General features: G+C 39.9%; 1 pseudogene; it reads left to right on the top strand.

The window, feature by feature from the left end:
- Nucleotides 1-6,754: 6,754 nt before the first annotated feature.
- Nucleotides 6,755-7,126, top strand: part of LOC147879604 (calmodulin-like protein 3 pseudogene) — a 1,280-nt pseudogene continuing 908 nt past the window's right edge.

Here is a 7,126-nt window from a genome sequence, read left to right as displayed (position 1 = left end):
CTCATCCCAAGCCTGTGGATGTTCTCCTTCATCGCCTCCACTCTTTGCTCACTCCATGCAATAGCTTCATCTGATTCCCTAAGCATCTCTTAAAGCTGCTTAAATTTCTATCATAATCTTGTTGCAAGGTCCTAATCTTTGAACTTTCAAAAGTGTTTTTAGATAACAACCCCCACTGTGGTTGCTGCAACCTGCTCCATCGTGGCTTCTCTCTACATCCTTCCTAGCCTGGAGAGCTACCTCATTGTCTTCTCCACCGTGACTGCTCTCTGTCTCATTCTTCCTATCCTTGAATGTCTCTTGCAACTCGTGCATCATTGCTCTGGTTTTTGCATTCTCCCTTTTCAGTTCCTCCATCATCTGGTATTTTTCAATGTTCAATGCATTTTGCATGTTGCAGAGCCGTTTATAAAGACCATCGTTTTTGGCTCTCTAATCTTCAAGGTGCTATTGCATCGCTGCTGCTAGCTCCTTCTCCATGATGTCCCCATCGGTTCTAACATCTTCAAGCCTATCATGGAGCTCCTTGATGTGCTTCTCTGTTTGTTCTCTTATTGAGTTTCCACGTCGACCATTTTTGGAGTGGCCTCAGCTCGCTTTTGTGCCGACAAGGCCCTCACTTCTGCCTCCTCTACCTTGGCTTATGCACCATCCCTAAGAATTTTCTCAAGTTACACTGCCTTTGCTACAGTGGTGGCTTTCTCTTGTAGAAAAGTCACCTTTTGAGACATCTTCTTATCTTATTGCTCAAAAATCCCTTTGAGGGTAGATGTCATCAGGTATATTGCAACCTAGCAGATGGAGATGGCAATTTGGATTTGCCATCTACATAATTCTTCAAGTTGGTTATCACACTTTTGGAGATCGCCCTTGAGAAAGAGACATCACATCCTTTCAGTTGCTCTATTCCTGCTTGAGCCTACTAGAACTTCATAGTTCCTCTCATGTCAGAAAAGAAGTGCATTGTGTTCTTAAGCACATCTTGGAGGTCTATTAGCAAGCTAGAAAGCTTGACTCCACCATCTTTACTAATCCGACCGTTGGGGTATACATCTAGAATATCTTGTCTCTTCCACTACTTCTTGAAGAAGTGTTCTTGCAAATTGCCTCCAAGAATGCCTAGCGCATTTTCAATCACACTTTCAATGATGGTAATCTTATGATCTTGACAAACTATTTGTCCCTCCTTCACGTTTATCGCCTGTACCAACCTGGTGAAGTTGCTGATAAGAGCATCCAAATTGCAATTTTGAAGAGCAAGTGAGCAGCTCCCAGATGTCTCGATCTCAAGATCACGAGAGGAGATGCTCTCGCAATGTGCTACAGAGAGGGGGAGGAAAGATTGTGTGAGGGGTTGTCGAACGGTGCAAGGGGGGAGGAAAGATTATGTGAGGAGATTTCAAACTGTGCAAACACATTTTGGAGCTTAGTGTGTCTAGAGGGATCCATTATGAGAGGGGATAGAAGTTGCAGGAAGAGTGCAAGGGAGAAGAAATGGTCAAGAGGGATATACTATACGAAATAGTTATTAGAGCTATATATTGTGATTATCAAGTGGTGGAAATCATCCATCCTTTCAGTTTTACAAGAGGCATTATGATCCGAACGTAATCAAGCATATGCTGCTCAACATACTCCTTCAATGCCCATACACATCAAGAGGAAAATCATATCTGTTCTGATGTCTCTCCAAAGAGGATACTTCATGTTTGAGATGGTTCCACTTTTATTGTTGATTCTGGTGCTACTGGTAATATGACATATGATCAATCTCAAAGGCTACATAACTATTATGCTTTTCCTCACAAGAACTTAGTTTTTCTTGCTCATGACACTACTTGTCAAGTCATGGGTATTGGTGATTTATATCTTCGCACTCTTTCTTCAACAAGAGTCTTGTGAGGTGTTCTCCATGTTCCAGATCACTAGAGAAATATTCTTTCGGTTGCACAACTTGTTGATCTCGGTCTCTTTATTGGCTTTGACCACACACAGTGTCAGATTGAAAAAGATGGACATACTATAGCAGTTGCTCCTCGGCATGGTAACCTCTTTGAACTTTCCTAAGATGATGATATTGCCAATGTGGTTACAGGCCCTAGTGATCTGGATGTCCTCACATGGGACTCTGTGAATATTGTGCTCTTGGGTGGACCTTTTCATTGATCTAGGTCTTTCTATAGGTATTTCATCACTTTCATTGATGATTTTTCAAGATATATAATTGTATTTCTCTTGTGACATAAGTCAGAGGCCTTATCAATATTCAAGCAATATAAAACTACAGAACTTCATACTGGTTTTCGTATCAAGACCCTTCGTAGTGACGACAGTGGAGAATATATTTCTAATCTTTTTTATGATTATTGCATTGAGTGTGGTATTCATCATGAATATTCTGTTCCATACTATCCTGAACAAAATGGTGTTGCAGAGCGTAAGAATCGCACTTCTTTTGATGCTAAGCCATGTATGCTCGAGCCTTCATTTTGGATTATCTTGGAGCTTTTGGCCAGAAGCATTCTGACAACCATCTTTGTGCAAAAGCATCTTCCAGTAAGATACCAATCATAGCTTGCACAGGTCAGACTCCTTTTGTATCACATTTTTAAGCTTTTGGTTGCATTGCTTATATTCATGTACCAAAAGGGACACGGAAAAAGCTAGATCCTCCTAGCTTGAAGCTCATATTCATCAAATATTCTCCTAATTTTAAAGGTTATAAATTCTATGATCCCTCTTCTAAGAAGGTGATAAAGTTATGATGCCATATTCATTAATGGGGGGGACATGGTCTACCAAGGATGCTAAGGATACTGAGTCCTTGATTACTGGCTTTCCTTTTCTATTTGATAATGATTCTACTTCTGATGTAATTACTGCTCCTTCATCTAATGCCATCACTACTATTCCATCTGCACAACAATGTGTTGGAAATCTTGATTTGCATCCTGCACACACACATGATTCTGATGATAGTGTTGATATTTATGTTGAGATGCCTATTGATTTTGAACATGGTTCTCCTCATGATTGTGTTGATGACTTATAATCTTTTGGCCTTCAAGTCTCTCAGCGATCTTTTGGCTCGATGTAATCTTTTGGTCCCTAAGGCTATCACCAATTGCTGAGTTTTAACAAATGTTATCTTTTTTGTTCAATTTGAGGCTCTCAATATAAACTGTCATTAATTTTTATATAAACCACGCAGCAATGGCTGAGTAGTTATGGTCGCTAGATGTAATCTTTTGGCCTCTAAGGCTCTCAGCAATTGCTGAGTTTTTATAAATGTAAGATCTTCTATTCAATTTTTGCTCTTAGTATAAAGTGTTTTTAATTTTTATATAACCTTATTGGATGTAGCTATAATCTCTTTTGCTAAATTTTTACTCAATGAATTGTAGATGATTATCTGGATGGCACCACTGGGTCTCCAGTCACCGCAGTGGCTCAGAATACTTCTACCCTCATTTAGGATTTATTGCAACATGGACTAAAATACCAATAGAGTAGGACTACATTTTCCTTGGTTTAGGACCAAAATGGCGCTAAAATAGGTCCAACAACCCAGCACGATGGTTTCATGGAGATACATATAGAAGAATATAGTTAAACTTTAAAAAAATTCAATTGATAATATAGCCCTTGAGGGGTCCCCTCTAAGCGCAAGGGCCATATCGAAATGCATTATATAATAAACAAGATGCCATTGGACAGATATGGCATGTCAATATGGCCCTTGCCCCTAAAGGGGACCCTCAAGGGCCATATCATCAATTGCAATTTCCTTGGTTGCACTAATATATAACTCCAAGAACCATCGCATTGGTTGTCATAGTCCTCCTTTTGTTTGCCAACATGGTGGTCATCATAGATCTCCTTCTAAAATAAGTAAAAATAGGTAACTTCATAACTCCAAGAACCAACGCGGTGGTCACTCCGAGCCAACCTTGTATTTTCCTCATGTGCATGGGCACGCTGCTTGGTGACAAGTGGCAAAGGTCAAAATGATAGATTGTGTCTCATTATTACACCAAGAACCAACTTGGTGGTCTCTTTAAGCCAACCTTAAATTTCCATGATCTACATGGGCGCATTGCCTGGTGACAGGTGGCAAAGCTACACGATAAAAGATTGCACGATTACAGGTAGTTAGGTCAAAAACTGTGCTGCACGAAGCAGTGCAGAGATGCACAATGTAGTGTAGAGTTGTCATGTGTCGAGCTCTATGGTGTTCAGAATAAATATGTGTCTCATTATATTATGTTGGTACGGCATCATGACATTAAAATATTTTCAACGAGAGCGCAGGTCCGCGTAAAAACTCAACATCTCACCCAAGAGGGTGTCACGTCGCGGCCCCAAAATGGCCCTAAGAATGGCTACAGTGAAGCAAACATTGACCCAAGAGGCATTTGCATGTATTTGTAGAGACATTGTTGTCAATGAAATAATCTATTGTCCAAACAAATTTATATTTATGCGTAATGAAATTTAGACATTTGAATCTCTTTCCTTGAAAAGATCATATGGAATGTTGGTCTTGATGATAGAGTGCATGAGTGTGCATGCACATTGTCTCTTAATATAGTGGTTGAGGTCCAAATTATCATTTAAAAGCCCTTAAATGAAGAATTATGTCATATAAAAACTCCCAAATATTCAATCAAGTAGTCTCCGAAAGAATAGATCAACGCAAAAACTTATCAAAAACTTGACTGTGCCAGCTTGCTGACAAATGTATTCCCATCAAGAGCTGCGCTACTGAACCTTCCCACCATAGATGAAGAAATCTATGTATAAAAGCAACTAAATTATGGATTTTATTGTATAAAAATTTGTGATTTTCAATAAAAGTGGGACTTGGAATTGTCACAAAATTTTGAAACAATCTTTATTGCTCATATGCAAGTTAAGGGTTGTGGACTTTCTCTTTAAAAGGGATAGTACTTATAAGTGGCTTTATCAGTGTCATACCTTGCAGTTCTATGCTTTCTGTGCTAGCAATAATTCTTTAATACCTTTCAAGGTGATTGCCCTTATATATGAATGTGAGGTTATGTTTAAAACATCTCATGTAATGAATGTAAATGTTAAGATGTTATTCAAAGCCTTTTCATTTCAGTTATGATTTCTCTACAAATTATGTACATGACATTGCATTCAGCTTACGTTTTTCATGTTTGAGATCAAGCATTACATTGCATTGTTATTATTGGGTTTTATGCAAAGTCTTTACCTACCATTGCATTCAACTTATGCTTTTTATGTTTAAGACAGAACATTGACATTGCATTGGTTCGAGAACATTGCATTTGCATCATATGTTTCTTAATGCTAAGTCATTACATGAAAATCTTAAGTTAATATAAGCAACATTGAACATGGTTTTTAAGTTAAGCAAAGAACAAGACATTGTATCCTAGTTATGCTTTCCTTGCAAACTATATACATAACATTGCATTCAGCTTGTGTTCTTTATGCTTGAGAAAGAACATTACATTGCATTCTCTTACTTGTTTTTTAGGCTAAGTCTTTTTATACCATTGCATTTAGCTTATGCTTTTTATTTTTAAGAAAGAACATGAGATTGCATTTCAGTTATGTTTTGAATGCTATGTCTTTACGTAACATTGCATCTTATCTTATGCTTTTTATGTTCAACAAAGCATGCAACATTGGATTTATGTGACTGTAATGTATATGAGTGCAATGATCATATATATTTGGACATCTTATGGAATATATCTGAGTGCAATCTTATGTTGGTGATCTTCTACAATGTAGCTGTTAAGCTTTGCTCATATAGCTCATTGAAAATGTTTATTGCCATGAGAATGCATGGAGCCAGGTCAATGCTTGGAGCCATTGAGCAAGCAATATTAGTCTAAAGGCCTTATGACATGGTGCGAGTTTTGTGAGAAATGGGAACTTTAACATGTGGTCCCCCACCTTTTTCCCCATTTTCCCCCAAAAAAACCAAGGAGCTCTTGAGCTCAGGGGATTTGTGGGAAAAAGGAATTAGTGAAGCTACTAGAGGTTTCCACCAAACAATATGATATTCATTATGGGGAATTGACTTTTCATTTTTCCCTTTCCCACATGTCATAAGGGCTTAAGGATCCATTTGCAACTAATTGAATTCTATTTCGGTTTGGTGGTACTAGGGACCATGTGCGATTTTCCGCTCTGCGGGTAATAAGGACTGAATTTTTCAGAAACTGCGCTGCCTTATTGTTGCGACAACGTCATGGGAGCGTGAACGTTCTCGAGGATACGAGCGCATCCTGATGGCGAGGCGCCGGTCAGAACTCGTTGTGATTACGTTCTCGAGGACGTTAATGTTGGAGGTCAATCAAACCCGTCTTTCCAGTTGCATGATACGAGCGCGTCCTGATGTCGAGGCGCGGTTCAGAACTCGTTGTGATTACGTAATTGTGCAATGTGATGTCGAAGCCCGGGTCAGAACTCGTTGTGATTACGTAATTGTGGCATGTGTGATTCTGGAAGCGCATTGAAATTGGACACAAGGAACTTTCCGTGGGAAATGCTGGGAAATTATCCAAACGGCCCAACACGGGCCACCGCACCCTATTTAACGTCTTCCCGCTGCCTGCTTCAATCCACAACGCCTCTGGAGTCTGCCTCAACTCCTCTTTATATTCTTATTTGCCTCAACTGCTCAACGATCTCGTCCACGCCCCTCAGCATCCTCTTTAACCCCTTCCCGCTGGCTGTTTCAATCCACATAACGCCTCTGCATTTCCTTCCTCTCATCTGTTGATTCCTCAATTCCTCTGATATTCGTTTTCTTCGTTTTTGCCTCAAACCTCCTTCATGGAGTACGCCTCCCTTATATTTACCCCCCGCCTCGCTCCCCCTTCTTCCCCTTCTGGATTCGCCCACTCTGAGTTCGAGGACTGCTTTCAAAGCTTGTGGCATTACGACTCCGTTCTCTCGCCTCCGAGTGCCCATAACATGACGCCATCGCAAAAGAGGCATGCGTGCTCTCATCTACACGAAACTGACTGTCTTCCTTTTTCCCCCTATACGGCCGATTCCGGGCACCACTTGCTTCCCTTGTTTCGACTGATCGACGAAAACAAGGACGGGAAAGTAACCTTGG

Source organism: Dipteris shenzhenensis, chromosome 33 (genome assembly GCF_047967505.1).
Source record: "Dipteris shenzhenensis isolate YYH24624 ecotype China chromosome 33, Dip_SZ_1.0, whole genome shotgun sequence".
NCBI classification, from domain to species: domain Eukaryota; kingdom Viridiplantae; phylum Streptophyta; class Polypodiopsida; order Gleicheniales; family Dipteridaceae; genus Dipteris; species Dipteris shenzhenensis.
This window is presented reverse-complemented; position numbering and strand designations above follow the sequence as displayed.